Source organism: Lonchura striata, chromosome 2 (assembly GCF_046129695.1).
Source record: "Lonchura striata isolate bLonStr1 chromosome 2, bLonStr1.mat, whole genome shotgun sequence".
In the NCBI taxonomy this organism is placed as follows: domain Eukaryota; kingdom Metazoa; phylum Chordata; class Aves; order Passeriformes; family Estrildidae; genus Lonchura; species Lonchura striata.
Window position 1 is genome coordinate 104,422,166 of NC_134604.1, and position 13,336 is coordinate 104,435,501.

A 13,336-nucleotide genomic window follows, 5' to 3' on the forward strand; every position below is an offset into this window, starting at 1 on the left:
TTGGTGGTCAACACTGCTATTGTCATATATATGTATTTCTATTCATGAACAGGAGTTATAACAAGGCTACCTAAAAACTTCTGTTGCATTGTCAATTAAAAAAAAAGTTTATGACAGGAAAAAAAAAAAAAAAAAAAGAAGCACTTTAGCACATTTTGCCCGAGAATAATAATGGAGACTCACATGCTAAACAAATCTTTTGTGGGCAGAAGTAAGCTCCCAGAAAGAGTTTGTCAACATTTGAGCCCCCGAGTCTCACTTTAAAATTGAAAAGATCATCCTTTATGTTAACCATTTACCTTACAGTTAACCATTTATCCTTTAAAGTTCAGCCCTAAAAAAATGATTGCAAGAATGATATAATGGGTATTGTGATAATTTTCAGTAATGAGAAACCTCATGTGCTCAATTCCTAAATAAAACTGTCTCATTTTCTTCTATCAGCCAGCCCTAACACATAGCTTGAGAATATGAAAGTCATCTCAAGAGGATGGTTTCCTTCATGTTCACAGTTTACTAACAATAATGTACTTATCTGGGCCTTAGCAATTCCATTTGGGATGTGCAAGATGGATTAAAACCCATATCACTCCCCTGTAACATAATGGACTCTGCAGTGCTAACAAGAAGTAGTAAAGGTAATAAAAGTATATTTCAGGCAATAAAGCAAACAGATACCACTACTGAGTACACACTAGGAGCAGATGGCTGTAATAAGACAAACAGTTTGCACAGACACTTTCAGGGAAAAAAAATTGAAAATTCCTTTTTGGTCCTGTTTTCCCCTATGTATTGAAACACCATTAGTCACACAAAAGTGGCTGTGGCTTCCCCACAGAGGCTCAAGCTACTGGACTATTTTCCATTAAAGTTTTTTTTTTTTAAAGGAAAACAAAATATTAAATGAAAGCATAAATAGTATGAAAAGCATCTGCATAGCTCAGAAATTTGTTGTTAAAAAAAAAGAGTCCCAAAGCTAAAATGTTTTAGATGAAAAGATGAAGTCTTTCTGTTGACGCACTTTTCTGGAATCTCATGGGATTTAATTTTTCTTCATCTTGTATGCTTTTTTCCCCATGCATTTAAAATCTCAGTTAAGCCACATCTCTCCTGCAGGCCAGGAACTCCCCAGGGAGGCGTTGTACATCACAGAGAAGGTAGTCTGGTTGGAAAGCCAGGCATGTAGGGGAAAAATGGAAATTGGTGAAGTCTGAATCAAAGTTGCAGTGAGGCATTGCAACTACATTTTCAAATTGTATTATTTCAGCTTTGACTACATTTTTTTTCTAAGTTTTTTGTTTTGCTACACATGGGCAGTCAGATTTGTGATGCAAGGAAGGCTATAGCAGATGATAATGAAAAATCACTTCTAATTTTTTTGGGGGGGTGAGAAGAAGAGAAAAGGAAAATAACTTGTACTGAGCTCTAGCTGTGATAGCAGATGCCTTCTCTGGAGAGTTGGGACCATTGCCCGATTCTGCCCTGACAGTCACATGCCCTGGCATCCTTGGCATCCCTGGCATCCCTGGCATTCCTCCTTCATCCAGTTATTCTGAGGAATAGTGTGAACGTGTGACCATGAAGAGTTGAGAAATTAATTTCTTCCCCTGTCTCTTGATATTTCTGCCAATTGACTGAAATTGTCAACATTTTGGGAATTCAGCTTTCTTGAGCCCTAGGTTCCCAAGCAATAAACAAGAAGGAAAGTTCTGTACAAAAGAAAGTTCCAAACTTTTAAATTGGTTTTGTCTGCCTGTAAAAGAGCACTTAATGTTTGTATCTGTTAAATCTTTTTAATTATTAAGTAGTCCTGAAGGCACCTGTAAATTAAAGGATGATTGGAAGAAATAAGAACATGATGAGGAAATTGGGGATAGAGAGTGTTAAACTAACCTTCAAAGTGTCAGTAATTAAAATTAATTACAGTTCATGACTTGCACTGATTGTAGAAAGAGTGTGATGCTGTAGGGAAATAATATGAAATAATAGGGTAGGAAATATAGGAAATAATACCAGAGGTTATTAGATTTTTTTTTTACCTCACTGGCTATTTGAATATTACCAAAGGAACTTTGAAAAGTTTTTTCTAAGTGGTTAAATTTTGAATCAGTAAGTTTGTTTTGGGTGGTTTCCTTCTTCCAATTAAAAAAAAAAAAACCAAGCTCAATAAAAGGCAGGAATAATTTTTATTTCCAAAAAAGGGACAAAGGTCTTATATTACTTTCTAATGCTCTTAATTCCCAGAAGACCTGACCCCTGCATGTTTGTGTTCTATGAAAGGAACAATAGATCTATGAGTAGCATCTGATTTACAAATATCCATGCTTACTTGCCTTTTAGGAAATAAGGAAATATCATGTGTATTACATGGGCAATTTAGAATGTAGCTATGAAGACTGGACTCCCGAGAGAGAAAGAGGCATCCACTGAAAACAGAGGTGCATATGTGCATAAGTAGAATCAGGAAAAATTATATTAAACTAAAAAAAAAAAAAAGTTCAGGCTATGGTAGCAATGCAGCACCTTCAGTAATCTGAGTCCTGGGTACAGACAATTAAAATGGCATCTTCCAGTGCTGGTGTGAGACATCAATATACCCTGTTTAAACATTTCACTTTTTATACAGTATAGTCACTGAGTCAGGTCTCAGATTTGAAAAAGAACACGTCTATTTGGTATGCCACTACAATTGGGATGATGGATGCTTGTTCCACAGATAATTTTGGAGTAAGTGATTTCTGGTGTTAGAAGCATGTAGCTCTCCTCCTTCCTCAGCAAGAACCAGGCTGACAGGACTGGAGTGACTTTTGGCCTACTTCTCTGGAGGAATCAATATTTAATTACTTTATAAAAGATGGAAGATTCTTTTCACAGAAAGAGATAAGATTTCTCCTGGAAATCCTCTAACGCAATGGTCAGTAGGTACCTCTGGCATATGGTGTTTGGATCTGGAGGCGTGAGGTAGATCCATGTCTCCTATGCAATGGTGTAACCAGTGCCAGGGATTGGAGGGTCCAGTAATTTATTATTTTGTCTTGAGATGCAGGAATAAAGTCTTCTTGATTTTTAGGAAGACTTTCTACTCCTTAGCCCTACATCTGTGTCTTATTTCTCATGTCACTGAAGGCCCTTTAGGATCGGGTGTCATTTCATTGCCATGGCTGGAGCTGTGACTCTGGAAGGAGAGGGGGAAGAACTGACTGGGCCAGAAACAGAGAGGTTAAACTGGGCTGTGTCCTGCTGATTCTTGTCTGGGTAGCACTGTAACCACAGTAGAAAATATGCAGGCAGGGTTACCCGGCAGCCCCAGCCCAGGTGAGTGCCCCACTGCTCAGCTAAGAAGCCTTGCTCCAGCTGGTGGTTTCCTGCAGTGGGAAGGATTAAGCAGCTCCCCAGGAGGCAGGTCCTGAGCCTTCCCTGCTGTGAAACCACAAACCAAGACTTGGTGGTCACAAAGTGCCCTGCCTGGCCAGCGATGTGCCTGAGCTGTGGGTGCAGCTGGGGCAGCCAGCAGCGCTTTCCTCTGAGCCACAGCCTGAGGGGCTCCCACAGTGACCTGGAGCTGCTGATGGGGAAAGAGGTGGGGGACATGCTCACATTGTGCTGGCCTGAAGTAAGAAAGCATTAGACCCTTTACTTCGAGGCAATCAAAGCAGAGTGTTCTCAGGATTCACTCAGGCTTAGCAATATTTATTTTAAACCCAGAACGCTTGAAATTTGAAATACTTTGATATCCATGGACTGGTGGCTGTCAGCCCCAGAGAAGGGTGGAGCAGTGAGGGAGGTGACAAGAAGGATTAATGTCTTCTGAGCAGCTTCTTTCCCCTGGTATCAGAGAGGTGTTGTGTAGGTAGAAAGATAAATATTTGTGTTTTGTGAGTTAGCTGCACCTGTGGTGGATAAACGGCTCAATAAATCCTCTTGGCTGTCCAATAAAGAAAACAGTGTTTCATGCTTGTGTGACATCACAAATATTTGCAGATTCACCTGGAGGTCATCAGTATGCATTTGTGCCCTTCAGCCTCTCCTTTCCAGCTAGGATTTAGCTAGTGCCTTTGCTCTGCCTTGTCAATGTTCATTTTCATAGTGGCTGGAAACCTGCTTCCCTTCACCTGAACAGCTTCCTTCATTACACACAGCACTACTGTGCTATGGGCTTGACAAATACCAACAGAAAAAAAAGGTTGCAACATGTTTAAACAAACTTTTACTATCTTGGAAAAGCTAGCATGAAAGTATTTTCTTTCAGGACACAGATTTAGGCAAAACATTAAGATGTTTTCTCTGCATATTAGATTATGCCAACATATATATTGTAAATATAGATCACCCAGTGTTATTTGATATTTACTTGGCAAGTGATGGATCTCCTCATGTATGAGGTAGTGACTTCATGTCAGGAGATGCTATGAATATAAAGGGTAATATTTCTGTAGCAAATAATATTTCTTCTACCAGGAATTGTTCGTTCAGAGTAACAGGAATATTTCTGAATTGTTTTCCTAACTTGATATTCTGTATCTTCTGGTTGTTGTCCAACAATGATATGCCTTTACCAGTAATAAGAAATATAAATCTTTATTATCCATCCATACAGATATACCTGCATGCCATGAGAACCCTCTGTAGTTCTTGTCACTTGTAGAGTAACAATATCTTACATAAGAAATATATATTTTTGTCCATTTTTTTTTGCTCATTGCATCCTGTTTTTCTGCTACAAGAATTAGCAAATTGAAGCAATGGATTTGTTTTCTGGTACACCTACCAGTAACTTCAGGTGCCTTTTGTGTCTCTAAATACTTTTACTACAAGGTGTGGACTTAGATTTCTGAGTTTAAAACAGAAAGGAAAAAAAAAAGAGATACCTGTATGTAACACATTAATTAAAACTTTAAAATAGAATTGTTTAAATCTCATTTTCACCTTTCTGTATGAATTTCCCATTGTTGCCAGCTCCTTCAACAGGCCTTATTATCCTGGAGATTTCTTGAAGCTCCAGTCACAGGATTAGTTTGATTTTGTAGAGAAGTCTAACTTTTACCAACAGCAATAATAACAATAATTTAAAAGAAATAAGAAAAGGGAATTTGTGGTCTCTGTGACTAAGAAACCTCAGAAACTAAAGGAACAAATGAAATGAAGGGGAAAAATTTCTTCTGCTTCTTTTTCACTTGCAAGTTTATAAACAAATAGAATATTTTATTTTATTTTATCTCTTTTTGATCTTGATGCATGCTTTTTGAATATTCCAGATTGCCAAAATTACATCCTGACTTCCCTGAAAGTCTATATAATTATAAATTCTAAAAGCTGAGGGTGCATTTTCTAGGCAAAACATAGTTTCAGCTAGCTAGAGAAAGGGAGTAGTTGGTCCTGTATGTGGTGCTGTATTGGGATATCTTAGCATTGAGCAAGAGGAATAAAAGCCAGATTTGAATTTGCCATTGAGCTGTTACTTGTATCAGTACATCTGAATGATGCTAACAGGGTATTTTCATTCACTTTCTTGCAAAAGGAGTAGTTCACAAGTCTTAACATGCACGTGGTGATTATACATGCTGGTTCACACAGTTTAATATATGTCAAAAATCAATGGGCATTGGAACAGATAGCTTGTAAAACTTGGCATAAACGTAATGACTCGAGTGGTTTAAAAGCGGGATAAATTTATGAAACCTTCGGAACAGTTAAGTTCAGCTCCTGATTCATTAGGCATCGGCTCTGATCGCAGTAAAGTGGGCCAAGAAGCTGCTGTTTCCTTTGAGAAAGATGTGCTTCCCAGCTGCTGGCACATGGGCTCTGGAGGTCCCGTCTGCAGTGCAGTACCTGGGGGCACTCCCTCCCCAGCAGTGCCCACTTGTCCTCTGCCCCGCCTGGGGGTGCAGGCGTGGCCCTGGCTGCCACAGCCTGGACCTGGCTGCATTTCCTACATTTGGGCATCAGCTCACAGGACACCAAGACCTTCCAAAAGCTGAGCAAATCAGAGTGCAGTGGAACAGCAACTAAGCACATACACAAGCACTTCAGTATCAGTGACCTGCTTTAGAGCACCTGCAGTGCCTGTGGAATTCAGCAAGAACCATCTTAGGAGGTTTGGATACTAACTCTTGTGAAAAAGCAAGACTCTGTTCTTTTAGGCCTCTAAGACACAGTCCAACTCTAACAACTACCTTGCAGATCTCACATAGGGGTCAGAAGGTTCAAATATTACTGAGGTGATGCCCTTAGTACTTGACAGACACCCAGCCATCCTTATTATTTCTTCATCACTCCCTTAAACTTGTATTTCCCTAAAGTAGATAGGGGCGTCTTCTTTCCTGCTATACCATTTTAATCCTTCGTGATTTAATTTTGTTTGTTCATACAAAAGATTAGGGTGGTGTTTATATTTATTTTAAATTTTATTTAATTTTACTTCTTCATAATTTGGTTACAGTTTTCCTCATGATTTCCCCAGTTAAGATACATTTCCTTCCTTGCACTTCCTCACAGATTTGATTTTCCCCTCATACTCAAAGCAGTGTTTACCCTTTTTTCATAAATGAGATACTGGAGCCGTAATTCTTTAAAGTCACTGGCTTGAACTACTGGGAAAGTCCTTTTAACATTACCACCCAGAAGGACTGGTTAAATGATCTGCCTGTGTGTTGCCATTTGACCACCACAATACATTATTTAGAAATGCAGTTCTCTTGAATGTCAAGGGAGACCTATTTTCCCTTTACTTTTCTCTTTAAATGAATTGCTTGCAGCAAGAATTTGATGAGTTTTTAATGAGATATATTGTTGTTGTCATTGTTTAGATAACTAGTGCCACAGTGGGGTGAAAGAAAGGGCCTTGATTTTGGTTGCTTTCAAAATTTTTTTTCACTTAACAAACATCAAAATACTGTACATTCATAGAATGAGAAAAAACAAATAATAAATGCAAACACTGCAGATTATTGATGTTCTTCACTGAGAGCTAACAGTGACTTCTGCACAGGACAAGAACTAGAAAAAACAGTTTGTAACAGATGCAAACATGCATTGAGTGCAGGGGGGGGATGAAAAGGGGAAAGAATGTCATATGGAATTGAGATTCTGAGCTCCCTCAGCCAGAGCTGACAAAACTACACCCCTTGGACCAAGTGCACATCAGGGAAACAAAATTCCTGTTGGCATCAGCATTTTCAACTGTCAAAAGGTTGGAAGATCATAATAAATTTTTTTAAAGTCCTGTTAGCTCCCAGATGCTTGAGGCTGTCACACTGCTCAGTTATGACGTGCCCATGGAGACAAAAAGAGCCACAGAAGTTCGTCACAGCAGAGTGGTGACAAACAGTGCCTGGCTGTACCATTACAAGCCGTGCTGCACAGGATGCTCAGAAAGCCACTGGGTTTAAAGAGCTGCTGAATGTTACTGTGACCCTTGAAAAACAGGCCTGAAATTTGCAGTTGATCAAAGATGGCATTTCAGGAACAATGAGCTCTTTCAGCCTGGGACAGAATTAGCAGAGATGCAATAGCCATGGATATCGTTCTACTATTTCATCCCTTGGTGGACTATTCAAATGGTGGCAAAGACACAGGAATATGTAGTGGTTTTTTCCTGTCCCAAATCCTCTCCACCACTTCCCCTTCTCCTGTCTTATCTGATACTGACACTGCTGTTCCTGGGTAAAACACTACCCTGCAGCATTTTCTTGAACTGGAGCAGCGAGAGATAATTGCACTTTATAAAGTGCTGGCAAAGTGCAGCCCTGTGTGTTATCTTAGGACCTGCAGGGTTTTCAGGGGCTGTTACAAGATCAGCTTCTGAAGAACTGTTCAGGTTTGTATTTTTAAAATACGTTTCAGAAAAAAAAAAGCTTTACAATGTTTTTCACAGCCCCCTTATCTATGAACAGGGGCTAGGGTGGAGTAGTCTATCACCAGCATGATCAGTTTTCCCCAAAGTGGTTATGGGAGTCAGCTTGGTGACCTATGAAATCCGTGAACCACCAAGCAAAGACTGTCCACAGAGAATTTCAGCTGTTTATCAACTTTATTCATCCTCTCATATTTACATAGACACAGGAATGAAGGCTGTTTCAGATAAGAAGGTCTGCAAAAGAATTATAATGTTATTGCACTGAATTATCCCTAAAATGAATAAATATTTAAATGTGACCAACCATATTGCAGCCATGCATATTAGATGTTTATTGTCCAGTGCTGACCTTGTTCTCACACCATTTTTCTTATTTTATTCTCCTTTATAGGCTGTTTGGTGATGTTATTTTCACTTCACTTCATAGGGTTGTTTTTTGCTGTTCGCAGATTGCCAGAGACTAATGGGACAATTCTTCAGGAGTTGCACTGAAATGAGTTCAACAATGCCCTGGTTATGTTTCATATTTCAGTACATGCAAGTACTGCATGCCATCTTTTCTCTTGAATTTTCAATATATTAAACTTTAATGAAGATATTATTCAATCTTAGTAAGACTCCTGACACTAATGAATTATTTTAAAATTTTTCAGTTTATAGTCCAGATGTGGCATCCATGTGTTATCCAGTCAGGCCAGATAAGATCCAAAGCACAGAGGGGTTAGGATGCTGACAACTCACTACTGAAGCCATTCTTCCTGCACTTTTACTTCTGTGACTGTCTAGTGATGGAGCTGTTAAGTAGAAACAATGACCCAAGGCTTGCACTTCTTGCTGAGTGCCCCAAAATGCAGTGAATGCCTGTCCAACTAGCATTTTTCTACAGCTATATCTTGCAGTGCACAACACCCATCACATTTTTTCTGAGGTGACAGAAGCAAATTTTCAGCTGTACTTTGCTTAAAAATCAGATTTTAAAAATATTTTTATTCCTGTACATAAAGAATAAAGCCTTCTGGGCTTATATATTTTAGTTCTTCTAAGACCCTAAGCAAATTGTTGGGGTCTAGCAGCCAAGAACACACAAAACAGTGTTTCTTATGAGTATGTAAGACAACAGAGATGCAATCATTATTTCAAAAATGAGAGGGGGTTGGAAATCCAAATTTCCTTTACAGTTTAGTAGTCTTCCACAGAAGTTTTTCTGCTCAGAAAAACTGTCTCACTATGTATCCTGTATACTGGAAAGAAAACAGTATCTTTTATTAAGAGACAGAATCTTGAAAACATCAGTCACATTGAGGGCAGGTCTGAACTATTTTTCTTAAAATATTTGGTTCCAATCCTTGCCTTCAGCAATTGTCTATCACAGAGCTAGAAGTGGAGGATGGAATCAAATGGGCAAAGGAAATAAATGAATAAGAACAAATTTCTGCCAGTGCTGTATAAAATCCATTGATTTATAATGTCAAATGTTTGTGATAACAATAGAACCTCCCCCTTGTACAATCTCTTGTTAAACAATGGATAAACTGTTTGGAGGCATCTATAAATAAAGGTATAATCACTTAGTGGAGCCACACTGGCCTGATCAAAGTATTTCTGTTTGTAGACAGTTATGTGAATTTTCCCAGGTAATTTACTGGGGATTCTGGAGTGAGGAGTTATCTCCTCAAGGAGACAAAACATCTCAGTGACCAGAGTTAATGTTTTCTTTCATCTTCTGGTTTCACACTTCTTGGAGTTGGATCTTTTGAAGTATATTTGTGCCTTTGACTTGAGTATGTGTAGATGCTATTACTAGATAAAAAGGTCAAAATGCCTAGAAGGCTCCCACTTTTGGGTGCAGACACCTAACTCAATTAGATACTTATTTAATCTTTAGGATAAATTATTTTAAATTTCTTTTGATTCTGCAAAATGGCATTTTGATAACTTAGTCAATAAAATGATTTAAAAAAGTACTATTATTTCTTTCAAATCCTTTTTTTTTCCCATTTCCATTGTTAAACACATTTCATGAGCTATTTGGGATGTTTCTCTGTCATGCAGAAATATCCAGGAATTTGTGTAGACATTGTATATTTAGGTGTCTAGATAACAAATAACAAACTGAGGAAGCAGAGAAAAGTCCTGTCCTTATGTCATCTGGGTTGCTGAACTGCTTTCTTCAAAAACTCTGGAGTTGACAAGTCTGTAGAGAGCTTTTAAATTTACAGCTTCTACATATGAAACATAAATGTGGAGCTTTAATTTTTCAAGCTGTCATTTATTATATTATTTAATTACTGTGAATAGTGCATATGAACACATTTATTTCATAATTTGAGAGAACTAATGGGTTGGTTTACTGGATAGGGCATTACATGTGGATCAAAACAACCAGGCTCTCTCGGTCTCTTCGTGTCTAGGGCCTTCTTTTTTTGGGGACAGTGGAATGAGGAATGGGTGAAATTCACAGAATCACAGAGTGGTTTGCTTCAGAAAGGATCTTTAAAAGATCCTCCACCTCCCTGTAATGGCATCTTCAAACAGACCAGGTTGCTCAAAGTCCCATCCAACCTAGCTTTGAACACTTCCAGAGATGTAGGTAACCACAACTTCTCTGGAAACCTTTTCCAGGACCTCATAATAATAATAATAATAATAATAATAATAATAATAATAATAATAATAATAATAATAATAATAATAAATACTTTCTTATTTCTTATTATATATATCCTGAATATACCCTATTTCAGTTTAAAATTCATGCCTTTCTCTTGAAATTGAGTGAGATTTCTGGACTGTAAATTCCTTGCTGAACAAACTCTAATTTATTGCATAAGGTAGTGAATGCAAAGAAGTGTCCAACTCAGAGGAGCCATTTATATTTGATGTTAACAGGGCAAAAAAAACCACAGCATTGAAAGAACACTGTAAAATTTGAAATACCAATGCACATACAGGTAATTCCTAAGTACTCCTCCCCACCTTGATTTTACATGTTTTTCCCTACTTAATCATGTTTGCTGTTGAAAAAATAATATAGAAATAGGGAAAATATCCATGTTCTCCAGTGAGTTGTAAATTCTTCCTCAATTCTTCTTCTTTTCATTACCCACAGTTGCTGTCCTGTAGCCAGGTCTTCAATGCTCTTGCAGTGCCATTGATTCATATTATTTCAGAGCAATTACTCATACAGCAATATGGTTTTCCTGTTAGAGGACTATCTTGCTAGATAAGACTTCTGCAGGTTCCTTGGTTTGTGTGTGTATGTGTGTGTGTGTGTTTTATATGAAGAAACAAACTATGTCATGGGCTGGGTTTATTTTGCAGGGCAAACTTTTAAACCTCCTCAATATCTTCTGACCTGTTGAAGGAGAAAACTTCTTCAGCTGGGACAGATTTGCACTGATTAGATTTGTCATGTTATTTCCAGCTGAAGTTTGACTGTGTAGAAGTTAAATAAAAACCAGGGAAAGTCTCAGATGTGAATTCATAGACTATTCCTTTGAATGTAGCTGTTAAAAATCCCCATGGATACTGTTAGCTTTGCTTCTAGCACAGTACTTACACTGCCATTCTCTGTGTGTGCTTAGAGAGAGTGAGTCGAGCTGTATAATAGCTGTAAAGATGCCTGAGATCCACAAAGGTCCCTGGGTTATTTCATGCTATGAAGCATTCATTTTTTGAATCAGATTTGTCAGTACCAGTGGTACAGAGGATCAGCATACGCGTCGGCTGCACTGCAGAGCCATATTTTCTTTAGACCACAGTACTTTTCTGAGAGATCAAACTCTGATGGATACACTGAGCAGGGTCAAACCCTTCTCTCTGAGCTAGTGGAAACAGCAGGGAGCACGAAATAACGAGCCAATACTAAATGCCCCTGAAAATTAATCACTTCATGAGCTTCATCTTAGCAAGTCAGTGTCCATGGAGACTGAACAGAGCAACAGATGGACCTCAGAGACCTTGGTGTTCCTGACAGCAAATGCAGCTGCTGCCAATGCCTGGCAGAATTACAGACTTCAAAGTACAATTGGTGCTTCCTTCCAGAAAGACTTGGCTTGTTAGATCTGCATCCTAGTTCACAGAAGGAAGGGAAAATGGTCTAAAAAGTTGCAGTCCAAAAGAGGGTTTGTATGTTTTTGACTACAGCAGATTCAGTTCCTAGGCAGTCTATTGTTTGATTAAACTGTATAAACATTATACAAGGCAATAAATGGAGACACTATAAAGGTGAGTTAATTCAGAAACAAGCCAGGTGTTACCAGTTTTAAAGCAGGAAGGTTCAGAATTCACAGAAAAGCTTGTTGCCCTTCCTCCTCTCCCTCTCAAAAATGTCAGCTCTCCAAAAGCAGAAATTTTGGATGGTATAATGCCTTAGTGATTAATTTGGGACATCTGGACATTAATCCAATATTGATTAAAATAAGAATCTCTTCCTGCTCCTGCAGTCCCCTCAGATCTTTCACCTGTCAACATTTTCCTTCAATACAAGGCCTGACCGTGAGTCTCCATCAGGGGTCAGAGCAGAGCCTGAATCTTCGGAGCCAGTAAGTGCCAGTTGTGGGTGGTGCTGTCTTTAGTGCAAGGCAGAGCTGCAAGTTTCACTTTTGCATTTCCGAGCTTTCAAGATTTAAATGGTCAGTTACACAAATAGATCATTGCTACCTGATAGTAGGCAGGGTGGAATACTTTATTCAGAGCAATTTGCATTGCTGGTGTATTAGCCAGTGTAAATACCATGAGAGTGCGTTGGAATCCCATTGCAATTAAAGTTTCCCAGTTTTCCTTGGGAGAAATGGTGGCATATGTGAGGAGCAACGAAGTTATAAATGAGGCGTAATGGCCTGTCCCTCATGCTTCTCTCTTGCCACAGATGACAGAGACAGCAGCAGTGTCTGACTCACTGGCCTCTTTGGCCAGTGTGAGCAGTGCAGGGTAATTTTGTGTTGAGCCCCAGTTTGAGGCTGATCCAGCTTCCAACTGCCCTGCCATAAATCAGTATCTGTTAGTAGGACTTACCACAATGGATCCAAACTGGTGAAGCAGAAGAAAATCAGGGGCTATATGTCCTGTTGCTGGTGGGCATTTACCCTGCTGTTTCTGGACCCCTCATTGCTCATGCTTGATAATGTCTTAAGCTGGTGAATATGATGGTCCAATTTGCTGTCATTTAAAACTTTCTCTACTAGACTAGAGAAAGAAGGGTGCTCAGTAGTTTATGGGCTTTCTTTTTCTTTTTTTTCTGTTTTCACAGGCCCAGCTCCCTTGAAAGTAAAGGAACTAGACTGTTGACTAGATTTTGCTTTATTGGGTTGAATTAGTGCTTTAGATCGGCAGCTTTTCTTTTTAGAAAATTAATCCTTCTGAAATGCTCTGTGATTTTTCTGGAAGGCTTTTGCAGCAAAAGAAGCTGGACATGGAGGAATGTTTGGCGTAGTATTTTTTGTCCTGTTTTTGCCTTTTTTTTTTTTTTTTTTTTTTTCC